At 42.1% G+C, this 12,916-nt stretch overlaps 1 protein-coding gene across 5 annotated transcripts in view; it reads left to right on the forward strand.

The window, feature by feature from the left end:
• BRIP1 (BRCA1 interacting DNA helicase 1) overlaps nucleotides 1-12,916 on the forward strand; it is a 967,251-nt gene that overhangs the window by 77,234 nt on the left and 877,101 nt on the right. The gene's annotated exons all lie outside the window — the stretch shown is intronic.

Consider the following 12,916-nt stretch of genomic DNA (forward strand, 5'->3'; position numbering starts at 1 on the left):
GGACCACATTTTACTCGTACACATTTTCAATTTTGAAAATAATATTGCAAAGGGAAAACTATTATATGGAAGCAATATTTTCTCGATTCTTTAAAAAAAAAATGAAATCTAGTTAAACCATATCAGTTTTTCCAAAGTACACTGCCAGGTTAAGGATCAAGAAATTATAATCTTGTCATCATCCATACAGAGGTCAGTCAGTTTGTTTCTGATGGTCAGCTGGAGGAATGATCTAATAAGAAATCCCTACTGTGCTCCTCTTTCAGACAAAGGACAGGATGGTACTGAATCCAGATTTAACACTCCTGATGGAGATCAAGATTCCAAGTAGATATCTTGACTTAGTTGTCATTGGCTAAAGCCTATGTTCCTAAACAGTAGGTTAGAATAGCGAGTTCATCACTACACCAGGAAGGTGGGAGATCAAGAGCATAGGAAAGGTATGCAGTAATTTGTGCAGAGAGACTTGTGCCTTAAGGTTATTCTTTCTGAATCAGTCTATGAAATAATGCCTAGTTAACTAATCTTTAGTAGCGGCCCCTGCAAATCTCTGCTTTGGGACATTTACCATAGGGACTGATTGTAGAGATCAACCCAGTCAAGACCTCTTAAAATTTTGGTAACATGATATAATACAGGTAGCCATCTTGCTGTTGAAAGCTTAGAGGAAGCTAAACCAATATTAATAAAATGTTGTTTGGACTTTCATAAGTTGTTATTCTTGGATAGGTAGTAGCTCAAAGCTATTGTAACACCAATGGTCTTGAGTAATCATTCTGCCAGGGAGGCTGCATGCTGGAAAAAAATGCAACCAAATTGTCTGGTGAGCATTAATGCAAGATCCATCGTAGCACCTTGTTACGATGGAAAATGGTATACAGTTCGTGATTGTATTAAGCCTCAAGCGTATTTGCCTCAATTTTCAATGTAATGGTCAACTAAGAAGATTTATCAATGGAAAATTTTGCAGATATGTTCTGGGCGGTGGTCATAAAGAGATGAATGTTGATAACCATTGTATTTAGCTCGTCAGGAGGAGCTGATCAACTCATTTGGAGAGAAAGCATTTTAAGACCTTTAGGAAACATGAAAGGATGCTTGGAAAGGGTGTTCAGTAGAACAAAATTGCTGTACTACCTTTTACCTTGTGCTCAGGGCAACTCGCACATCCTGACACTTGATGCAAAAATATTTCTTCTTGGAAGTGAGTGGTGATCTTGTGGAAGGATATTTTTGTTCTTTCAATATGGACATGCGGTCCTCTGGAAGATTCATGTGATCAATCCGAGCAATGGTAGACTGTAGTATACAATCTTTCCTGTATGCTGGAGAAAATATCTGACAGCCTGTACAGACACCTAATGTGCAGTTGTATGGTTAGATCTTGATACTACCATCTGTAGGATCAGTCTGGAGAAACGAGGATCATTGTTGTCTTGCACTTTTCCCATTGACCAGTGGGTGAGTCTTCAACTATTAATTGAGAAGGAAACATCTGCCACAAAAAGTATTTTTCTTTGTCTTTAACTCCATTGAAAACCAATACGTTGCACAGACTTGATTTTGCATGAGCAGTCGGGAAAGAGACCTGGTCATCAAGTGCTGAAGTGAATGTATGATTTAAGTGATGAAGGCACTGTTCAGAATCATCTGAGACCATCTCCGAGCCTACATGAGTTTTATACTTTGCAAGGGTATTGACTAACTTATTGAGTGATACCCTCTTCCATGGGCAAACAAAAAAAGGTTTAGAATTATGCAGCCTCAGCATTTTGTTCCCGGTACATCCTAACATAGGAAACAAAGTTAATGTTGTCTGCCCACACGTGGGGTGCGTCTTGTGTGTGGTCAGCTTTATACGAGAGACCATATCCCCTTTGCATTGAATCAAATATCTGTAGTTAGAGAAAGGGGAGGGGTGAAGGTGAGTAACTTCAATGCATTGTATTGTAAAATAATTTGACAAAATTGGAGGTGGGGCAATTGATCAAAATGACCGCTATCTGAGTATAATTAGCTAAATGTAAAACAAGAAGTGCGGTCTTAGGGCTAGATTAGGGCTAGGAAGAAATGGGTTTGCGACTTGCAACCCATATGCAGGATGGTGTCCCTGACACCATCTGCGAATCGCAAGGGTGTCGCAAAGACCCACCTCATTAATATTAATGAGGTGGGTCGCAATTTGCGACCCCCTGCACTCACAGGGATGGTGGCCTGCTGGAGACAGCAGACCACCATGTCTGTGACTGCTTTTTAATAAAGCAGTTTTTTTTTGTTTTTTTTTGTATTGCAGCCCGTTTTCCTTAAAGGAAAACGAGTTGCAGTACACTCGAAAATGAAACGTTTTTGTTCAGAGCCATTCACAAAGGGGAATGGGTTAGCACCCACTTCACATGGGTGCTAACTGCGAATTGCTTCGCGACCTCGTTCGCGGGCATAAAGCAATTCTGCATCGCAATGCGAATCGCAAATAGGAAGGGGAACACCCCTTCCTGTTTGCGATGCGCATTTTGCATGGCGCAAACAGCTAAATTCGCTGTTTGCGCCATGCAAAACGTTTTGTACATCTGGCCCTTACCTTTTAAAGTTACTGCATTGCCATGACCTCATGGGAAGGCTCCTATGGCATGTAACTATAACTCGCTCTATTAATCCCTCCTTGTCTTGAATTGGAAGGTTAAACTCAGAAGTGACAAGCAACTAAATCATCAAGCGAATCTGCATGAGGAGGCCATCAGGTTTGTTATGCACAGCAATGTAAGAGTTCTAGTCATAACAGAATCATTAATAGCATGGTTTGACAGCCTCTGGAGGGGTACAGTGTGGTGTTTCAGGTGTTCCAAGTCTTGGTGAGGTTGTTATAGAGTATGCGGGTCCACCTCAGCCACATGTGGGGCCACAGTTTTCCTGAGCTGAGGGATGTAGCAGTGAAGGGAGACTTCTGTTCTTTCCTGCTGTGCTGTGTAGTAGATACCTGCCGGTTAAAGTGTGCTTTTTAAACTAATCTTTTTATTAGGTTTTATATGAATGTGGCACCATCAAGTCACTTACAACATTTACATATGATGCTTAGATAACAAGTAATCCCTCCAGGAAGTCCCATTCAGCACAATATATTTTTTTGATTTGACTCCTGATGTGGGCTGTGTCGCCTCTATGATTAAAGTGTTCTTGACATCAAGCGTGGTTCCGAACATCAACAAATATCTTGACAGCAAAAGATGCATCAACGTTAGGATGCTATTGATGGTCTGTAGATTAAATAATGCATCGAGTGTATTCATGTTGACTGTGAGTGGCGTGATGTTGCATATTGTCTGTGGTGTTTCATATTGATCCCTATATAATGTCAGACCAAGTCTCCACGAGTGCCAGGGTGAAGGAATCACATCCCTTGGCCAATTCCAGTGGGATGGACCTCACTTGGACCCTTTCTGTTCTGTTTCTTCACTTTTCCAAGCTTACCTCTGAGGCTAAGTGCGTTTGTCAATGGATCGCCTGATAAATGGTAAACCTTACTCCTGTGCGAGAGCCTAGCAGGCGGACCATGCAGGCACTGTTGTTATATTTCTAGTATTATTTCACCACCTACGGTGTGTCACCTGACAGAGAGGTGGCATGCTGGTCAAGGAAGTGGAGTGGAGAATGTGTCTTTAGTGGAAAAAGAAAAAAAAATACTATCTTAAAGTGTTGGGATTCAGGGACAAATGCCGTTTGTTGTCGAACGAACTGAACACATTAATTGTGAAAAGGGATTTTCAGTCAAAAGGATGCACTGAAAAGGCACTGTTCTGGCGTTTCTTAGGTTCCATGGGAAAACATAGACTTCAAAAACATAATCGCAAACGCATTGGTTTCAAATTACAGATTGCTAAAGTTAAGACCTCACATAGATATCTCCCTACAAATGTTTCCACTTCTATTTAATTCCTAAATGCGGCCAACCTGACCTTCCATATATTTTAGAACTGGGTTCACCTCACTATTTTGGAACAAGTACTTGATAACGGGATTAGGCAGAGGTTGACTTTTTGAATAAGATGTTTGTGTGCTTCTATAAATACGTTTTAGAGTCTACTTTTTTGCAAAATATATTTTTGCATCCTGTTTTCAAATACTGTCTTTGCTAAGTGAGCGAAAATGTCTTAGAATGCATTTTTTAAATGTTTTTTTCTGTCAGATACCGGCTGCGATAAATTATTGATTAATTGTCTCTCTTTTAAAAAAAAAAACAGCTAAACAAGTATTGCAAAATTAATTTAAAAGCTGAAAATGCAAGTTTTTAAAATGTGTTTTGGGGTAGGGCACGTGCATAGAATACCCTACTTATCATGCATATCCAAGAAGATTCATGGTGGAGAAGTATCTCCAGACCTTTGTCTCTAACCTGTTTTTCTAGGAAATATTTTGTACATAATTGTTGCCTCACACAAATGTATGTCCCAAGACAGTTTTATGACTAGTGGGTTTTATATTTGATTTTGTTGTTTCTTCATTTTAATTCCTGCCAATAGGGACCCTGTCTACTTACGAGAATATGGCTAAGATGGGACTTTGTGTCCTTTCTGCCTAGTATAAAACATGGACATAAGGTTTGGGACTGTGAGTAGCGACTGCTTGGAATCTGCCCCCGACCTCTTCCCATATCCTTTGGTTCAGGAAATTAACCTCTGTCCCTGCAAGAGTACTATATTAATGTAAGCATTTCTTTATCTCCATGATATATGTGCCCCACATATGCTCATATTACTATTACTGAGCCTCTAATTTAGACTATACAATTGGTGTTTTATAGCCATAGCTATTGAAATTATGTGGCAGTTATGACTAAATTGTGCAGCTTAATGAAGCAGTATTATGTCACTGTTTGGTAAATTTTTTCACGTTAACGCTATATGAACAACGGTTTTACTTAATATCAGTTTAACTCCTAAACACAGCAATCAGCAACTGAAAAGCGACCTGCCTCTGCACGACAAAAGGACTGCCACTGGGCAGCAATATGTGTGTAGCATTTTCCTGAACTTCTGATCCATTTGAGCTAGAAACATGTTTTTGTTAAAACCTATAAACTATGCAGAACATGATGGATTATGTGGCAAGTTCGGCAAATCTATAATTATGTGGGAAACGCCGCAGCCGCAGAACTGCATCATTCAAGTGGCCTAGTCTAGAGTTTAAAGTGCACTTTTTACTTTCACAAAATATATATATATATATATGCATATATATATATATATGCGCCCTGGATTTACACTCTAAAAGATCTACTCAGTGTGCCCTGAACTGGGACCGAATCTGTATTGGTGTCGATATAAAAGTGTACTTTGTACCCTCACTGCCTTGCAGAACAGTGAGTTACACAGGGAAGCACTCTTGAACTGCCAGTGCCATAAGAAAATCCCTCCCTGTGCACAATATAGTTGAATCAGAACCGGCAAATGGTTTGAAATGGGCTTAGGTAGAATATAAGAACTCACAGTATTATACATCCATCCCACAGGTACTAGGACGATATGCCTGGTGCACTGCTGAGTAAAAAGAGTACTTCAGGGAGTCACCTTGTAAGAGTCTCCAAATGTCTGTTAGGTTGAACAGCTCCAGAAATCAGAAAAAGGCTTTTGCTGAGCGAGACAGTGGTCTTATACTCGTAGTCGATCTGCCCCACTGTAAGCATGATGATTTTGAATTCCCCTGCACATATGAACTCCTAGCCATAAAACTTCCAATATCTCACAACCGCCCCATCCTAGAAAGTCTCATTATCTATACTGGGAACATAAATGTTGACCAGCTTCACCCATTCATCAGCTGTGTTGGGCACAATCGCATATCTGTAACTCAGGCACATAATTGCTTTACTCACATGGACAGTGTTATTTATCAGTATGACTGCTCCTCTAGAATGGGTGGAGTAAGACTAGACATTTGTGACACCCCCATTTCCTTGGGATTGTTATGTTAATCCAGTTTATATAGTACATGGTCATCAGTTGGTTTCGTGGTGCTAAATGGTGAGTGGAAGACTTCACACTGAACAATTTAAGTATGGATTGCTTGTTGGAAAAGTCGCGTTTTTAGGGGGCGTCTAAAAGACAGGAGGTTTGGTTCTACTTAGAGACTTGAGGGTGAAGATTTCAAAGCCTTTGGGCCCATAAAGAAAAACTGCCACCCCCACTTCTGGCTTTTCAAACTTTGAGAATAATCTAGAGGTTTTCTGAAGAGGAGAGTAACCTGTGCTCAGGATATATGTAGTCAAATGACGAGAGATGAACTTAAGGGAAGCACCACATACAACTTTGAAGGTGATACAAAGAGACTTTAACTGAATACTCATAGTGATAGGAAGCCAGTGCAATCACTGAAGGAGATGTACTGTTGCAAATGCAACAGCCTTTAAAATCATTCTAGCTGCCTCATTTTGGATCATTTGGTGCCTCTTCAAAAGAGATGTGGAAAGGCCATGATGGAGCACATTGGCACAGTCCAGTCTGTAGCCGATAGTAGCTGCAACAGCAGCTTTTTTCTCTCCTTTGTCATATAGGGAAGTAATGTCCCCAGGATTCTAAGATGAAAAAAGCACAAGGAAACTATTGAGGAAATCTGTTTGGAAAGAGATAGTAAGTGGTAAATTTCAGCCCGAGGCTCTTCACCGGCATGGGAAGGAGTCAAGAAACCAACATCTGTCTAGCCAGCAGGTGTCTAGCCAGAGGTCGGTTTTTCCATTAATAACTAAGACCTCTGTTTTCCCTACTTTTAGCTTTAACTGATTGCTTTCCATCCAGTTCCAGACGAAAATCATAAGATGTTTGAAAACTTAGTGGGAAGAAAGATTATCAGGATACAGGAAAATTTGAGAATCATCCATGTACGTTAACATTTGAGGATCATATGGATACAGTATACATTTTAAACCACAAGTTAGATAAGCCCTTAACTCAAGGAGATATATATATATATATATATATAGAGAGAGAGAGAGAAAGAGATATAAGTGCGAGAAAACCGGTTTATACTCTAGAGATGGAGGACAAACACGCTAAGTGGAGATCGGCGACAGAGGCTGCGTTTGGTGAGAAATCGGAACCAGAAGGGAGTGCGAAACACACTGTGGGAGAGGGAACGCCTGTACAAAAGATTAAGGAACTGGAAAAGGTGAGGAAAATAGAAGTTAAACAATGGTGGGAAATGACTTGACAATAAATATCTGGAGCACAAGAGAATACCCAGAGGTTTGAGGATAATGTTACTTTCAACTTATGAGGATATGGATGAAGATTTAACTGCTGAGTAGTGTGAAAGCACTAGGAGTATTAAGCTAAATTAATGAAAACATTAATAAAGCATGCGAGAAGGAAGATGGAGTTTTCATCTGCCAAAATTGAACTGCTTGTCAGGGATCCGGAGAAGAATAGGGAAAAACAGGAAAAATTGAGAAACCCCTGCAGGAATATGAGGCGAGATTACAGAGTGAAAGACACATAAATTCACGAGAGACAAATTGGATTATCAGTATGGCAGAGTATATACCTTTGCTAAGAAGTTTGATAACTTGCAGGCGAGAGAGAGAGAATGGAGGCAGAGTGATAGTGAGCTTAGCTCAGACCCCGGGTCAAGGGCTGATAAATCCCATGATGATCAGGGGGATTTTCAGAAAGAACTCCGCCTTCTGCTCATGAACACGCAACGAGGATGGAGTGGCAGAGCGCAATGGGAAACCGGAAAAGGCAATGCAGGACGAGGAGGGCAAAAGGAAGAGAACAGGGTCAAAACGGGACGGAAGTAAGGGATATTGGAGTATTGGAGGTGTGTTGGAGTTCATACCCCTTCCCTGTTTATAGCATTAACACCTAACCAGGAGGAAACGTTGAATCTGGGTTTGACTTGCTGTCCCACTATTGCCCCGGACTTTACGGATATCAGAACAGAACTTTATAAATATGTTAGGAAGATGAAACTGCATAATTACCATCAAACTAAATTAAAGAAAATAACATCTGAAAGAAGTATTGTTGTGGTTCCCTGCCTGTTGAAGATAGCTGACATTCCGGGGATATTGGAGATCCATGACTTGACGGGTAGGGACTCTCAGTCACAATCTGGAACGTATGATTGTGATAAGGCAGTGTGGGAGGTGGACACAGGGGGAATATCAGGTTGTTAACCTGTGGCGAAAGATGTGCTTGTGTCTGCCTTCCAAAAGGATACTCTCAAGGTGATGGAGTTTGTGACACATTGTACTATGGCCAGTGTATTGAAGAATAAATCTAAATTCTGTCTGCAGTTACTACCTGGTAACAGGGTTGATATGGTTCATGAGTTGGTAATTGATGATTTAAATGACTTGTGGAGGAAGTGGCCAAATAGAAGAAAATGAGGGGAAAAAAATAATTTTTGACCAAAAGATTGAGAGACTGCAATATTAAGAGACAACCCCTTATTAATAATTAAACCATCGATAAAGGGAGAAACATTGTCCTTCTGGAGCGGGATGTGCATCTCATGGAATCCAAGAGACAGCTGAATCACACAATGCATTATGAATGACTCACCCAGAATCCCACTAAGAAAATGGAAAGGGAATACCACCTTGAGTTGAAACAGTGGTATGAATGTGAATTATTAGAGTGGGATGAGTATTAATACTTAAGGGTTGAGTATGCAAACATGGCAGCTATCTGTTTTCTTCTTAAGATACACAAGAATGTGAAGGTTGCTCCTGGTAGACCAATTGTGAGCACAATTGGGTCCTTGCTGGAAAATACCTCACGGTATTCAGACTTATATCCCCAGCACTGTGTAATTAGGTTGTCATCTTATTTGAAAGACTCAAATAATTTTTTATGAAAATTGGATTAGATCCCATGGAAGGATGATTACATCATGGTGACACTAGACGTTGAGTCTTTGTGTACATCGATACACCATGAGCATGGGTTCGGGCATGTGCGTACACAAATGATTATTGATATGCGTAACTCTTGTCTCACACATAATGTGTTTTACTTTGACAACCAGTACTATTTGCGACCGGATACAGCAATGGGCACCTCTGTTATTTATGAAAAAGGAGGTCGCCTGGGGTGAGACAATGACCAGTAAATGGGAAAGGTGGCACTATGAACACGGTTTATAGATGACCGGCAGCAATGTTGCGGTGCGTTGGGTGCAACAACACCCGTCGTGCTTTTCACTGTCCGTAAATTGCATGGGCAGTGCATGGTGGCGGGACTTCCATGCAAAGGCTGGCAGAAAGGGGGCTCATGATCTGGAGAGCAGTGCTGCTTGCAGTGCTGCACTGGTGGATTGAGACCACCGGCACCGCCAGGCTATTCCATGGCAGCAACCTGGCAGTGCCGGCCGTTGGACTGTGGAGGCTGCGCCACGGTCGTAATGTGGAGGCCGGAGCGATGCTTTGGCACCGCCGTAATGTGGAGGCTGGACCGCCAGGGTCAAAATGAGGGCCTATGTGTTTTGACTGATGCAAGGTGTAGGGTTCTGGAGATTCAGAGGGATTAGGTTCTCTTCCCACAGGTTGGAAAATGAACAGGACAACATTAAATTGTTATTTTTACAATACAGTAAGGCAGAATTTGATGTAAGAACTGTAATGCAAAGGAATTGGTATGTACTCAGCAAGGATGAGCATCTTAAAGGTATCACTCAAACGGGCCCACATATCACCTCTAAGAGGACCAGGTCTCTTGGTGATATATTGACAAGTACCTATCTGGCCACAGTAATGAGCAGAGGTTGGTTAAAACAGAATACTAAGGGCTTTACTAAATGTAATTCTTGCAAGGCCTGTGGATATGGTGTTAAACGGAAAATGTTCTGTATCGTTGAGGGGTGTGAGGTCTTGATTAAGGAAAGGATCACTTGTAACCCTGAGTATGTTGGGTATGTCCTGTGCTGTGGTTGTGAGAAACAGTATGTAGGGAGCACGATTAACAAACTGAGGGTACATATTTTAGAACATATGCGTACCATTTAAACACAGTGATAAGAGCTATCCTATTTGAGTTTCACTATTATGGCATCAAACATATCAGAGCTCATCCACGGGATGGGGCTAGAGAAAAGGAATTGAGGAGAGAGGAGTCACGCATGATCTTGACACTAGGTACTGAGGCTCTATGGGTCCCCATATTGATACTGAGCTTCATGTTCATTTGTGATTTGGGTATCCTGATAAGCACTCTCAACATCAATGCAGGTTTCGCATATGGTCTTGTATATATGTGATGTCTCTGTGCTTGCAATGATGATCTATTAAGCAGAGATTTGGACCATCTTTCTAGGCTGTTGGCAATTTTGAACATTTACTTGTGATCTAAAGTCTTGTGGTAGACCTCCCTTTCTCCTAACCTCATATAACATCTCCATGAGCGGCTCATCTAGCCATCTCGTTATACACTTGAAAAACTCCGGGAGGAGTCCATGGGGATCGGGGGGGGTCATCACGATTCCCAGCTGCTTAATTGCTTCCATTAATTCCCCCACTTCTATAGGGGCACCTAGTAATGTTCTGTCATCCTATCAAGGACTGGAGTAGTGATCTCCCCAACAAATCCACTCAAGTTTTCGTCAGGTACCTCACTATTCGATTGATAAAGTGCACTGAGGAAAAGCATGATGGCTCGAGCTGTCGTATTTGCTAATCAACAATCTCCCCTCCTTGTGTTTTGATTCTGTACCCCCACCTTTGTCCCTCCTCCCTTTGGGTCCACCAGGCCAGGAGCTTCCCATCTTTGTTCTCAACCCTGTAGACTATTAGTTTCCTGTACTCTTCTCTAGTCTTTTTTTAATTTTTTTAATCTGTTTATTAATTTTCATAAATTATTTTACAGTGGGGTTTACATATCAGCAAATTATTATAATATCAGATCTTCTTATGTCTAGAACATCTCTTCTGTCCACAAGATACATCAACAGATCTCTTATACAACATTCAAAAAGAAAGTTAACAATGGTACGCCATTTGGAAATTAAATTGTTCATGAATACTCTCAACCTGTGTCAGACCGGTTGAGGAGGGGGTATCCAGCTGGAGGGGGACGGAGGAGAGGGCAGGGCAGGGGTGGGTTGTAGGGGGAGAAGGAGTAAGCATTCAGTTGCCGGTCGCGGGTTGAGGAGGGAAGGGGGTGCACTCAGGAGATTACACATAAAGTTATGGGGGGAGATCGGTTGCTCAATATATCGGGGTCTTAGGAGTGGCAGTGCTTGACATGGTACCATACTTTTGGTAATGTATCCACAGTTCAAGGGGGTCTGGAGTCATCTTTTTGTTCGAGTTGTTCTGTGAGGGAGTCCCAGATTTCTAACCCCTTGATCTCCATTCCACTATCTTGTAGAGTGTGCAATACCTGTGTTTCTGCCTTAGCCCAGTGTAGCATCTCTGACGTTCAGCGGCGTATGTCTGGGGTGCTGGGCGATTCCCATTGTATTGCTATTAAACGTTTAAGTAAAATAAACGCGAGGTCAGTGCATCTATGTCTTTGTTTGTCTTTTCTTTGTCTTGGGCGTACCCCTAATAGGCAGGATTCTGGGGTAGGGACCAAGGGTAGTCCCGTCCAGATAGCGGTCTGTGTCTTCACTTCTTGCCATATACGGAGCAACGGGGGACAGCTCCACGTCATGTGTATGAAGTCCGCCTCCAGTGTCCCGCATCTTGGACAGTCTGGATTGGATTGTGGAAACATACGTTTCAACCTGGCTGGAGTCAGATATGTCTGGTGTAGGTAATTAAGTTGTGTGTATCGGAAACGAGCATTGCGCGATACCTCTCGTGTAGTTGCCAGAGCTGTGTTCCACTTCTGTATGGGTAGAGGTACCATCAGGAACACCTCCCACTTGGTCTTGGCTTGTGTCTGCACTTCTTCTGGGTAATCCTGCAGTGTCTTGTATATCCAGGAGATATCTGATTGCTCACCAGCCCCCAGCAGTAACTCATGGAGTATCGTCGAAGTGTGAGGTTCACTACTATTGTTGCCCCATGTATTGCGCACTACTTGCTGTAGCGCTCTGTCCGCTAGAAATTCGCCCCTGCCTAATTCGAATGTGTCAGCTAGTGTCTCGTACGATGGAAGGCGTCCCTCCTCGAATATATTTCCAATAATGTGCACGCCTTTAGTGACCCAGGTAGTTAAATTGAACTGTCCTTTTATACTATTTAATCCCAGAGTGGCTAGTAGTGGTATTTTGGATGAATACGGCGGTGTACGTCCCTTCATCACGTATCTGCGCCATATCCATTCTGCCACCTCCATCAGTACATTGCTGCGTTGCAGTGAATTTTCACGGCCGATGAGCCAATTTAATATGTTCGATTGACCTAACACAGTGTTCAACATTCGCCCCTCTGAATTGTGTGGGTTACGCATTCAGTCCATGATCCAATGTATTTGTGCTGCTGCATAATACAGCTCAAACTGAGGCGCGCCCATCCCTCCTTTCTCTAACGGCATATACATTTTAGTGAGGGACACCCGGCGGTGTCGGGTGTTCCACGTAAGGTCTGTTAGTAGGCTATTTAGTGACGCGAAGTAGCTCTTGGAGTTTGATCGGCAAAGCCGAGAAATAATACAGGATTCGGGGTAGTATTATCATTTTAGCTATTGCTACTCTCCCCATGGGCGAGAGTGGCAGTGAGCACCAAAAGGGCATCGAACCCTTTATGGATCTGATTGCTCAATCTAGATTCCCCTCTCTGATGTCCAGTTCATCGTGATATATTTGTACCCCTAAGTATTTGAAGGTGGTATAACACCATTGTAGATTGTGTGTGGATATTAATTCTCTCTGGGGATGCAGGATTGCTTGCATTGGGAACAGACATGATTTCGTCCAATTTACACATAGGCCTGATATGTCTCTGAATTTATCTAATAATTGTAGTAGGTCTGGCAAGGATTCC

The sequence above is a fragment of the Pleurodeles waltl genome, chromosome 3_1, assembly GCF_031143425.1.
Source record: "Pleurodeles waltl isolate 20211129_DDA chromosome 3_1, aPleWal1.hap1.20221129, whole genome shotgun sequence".
In the NCBI taxonomy this organism is placed as follows: Eukaryota; Metazoa; Chordata; class Amphibia; order Caudata; family Salamandridae; genus Pleurodeles; species Pleurodeles waltl.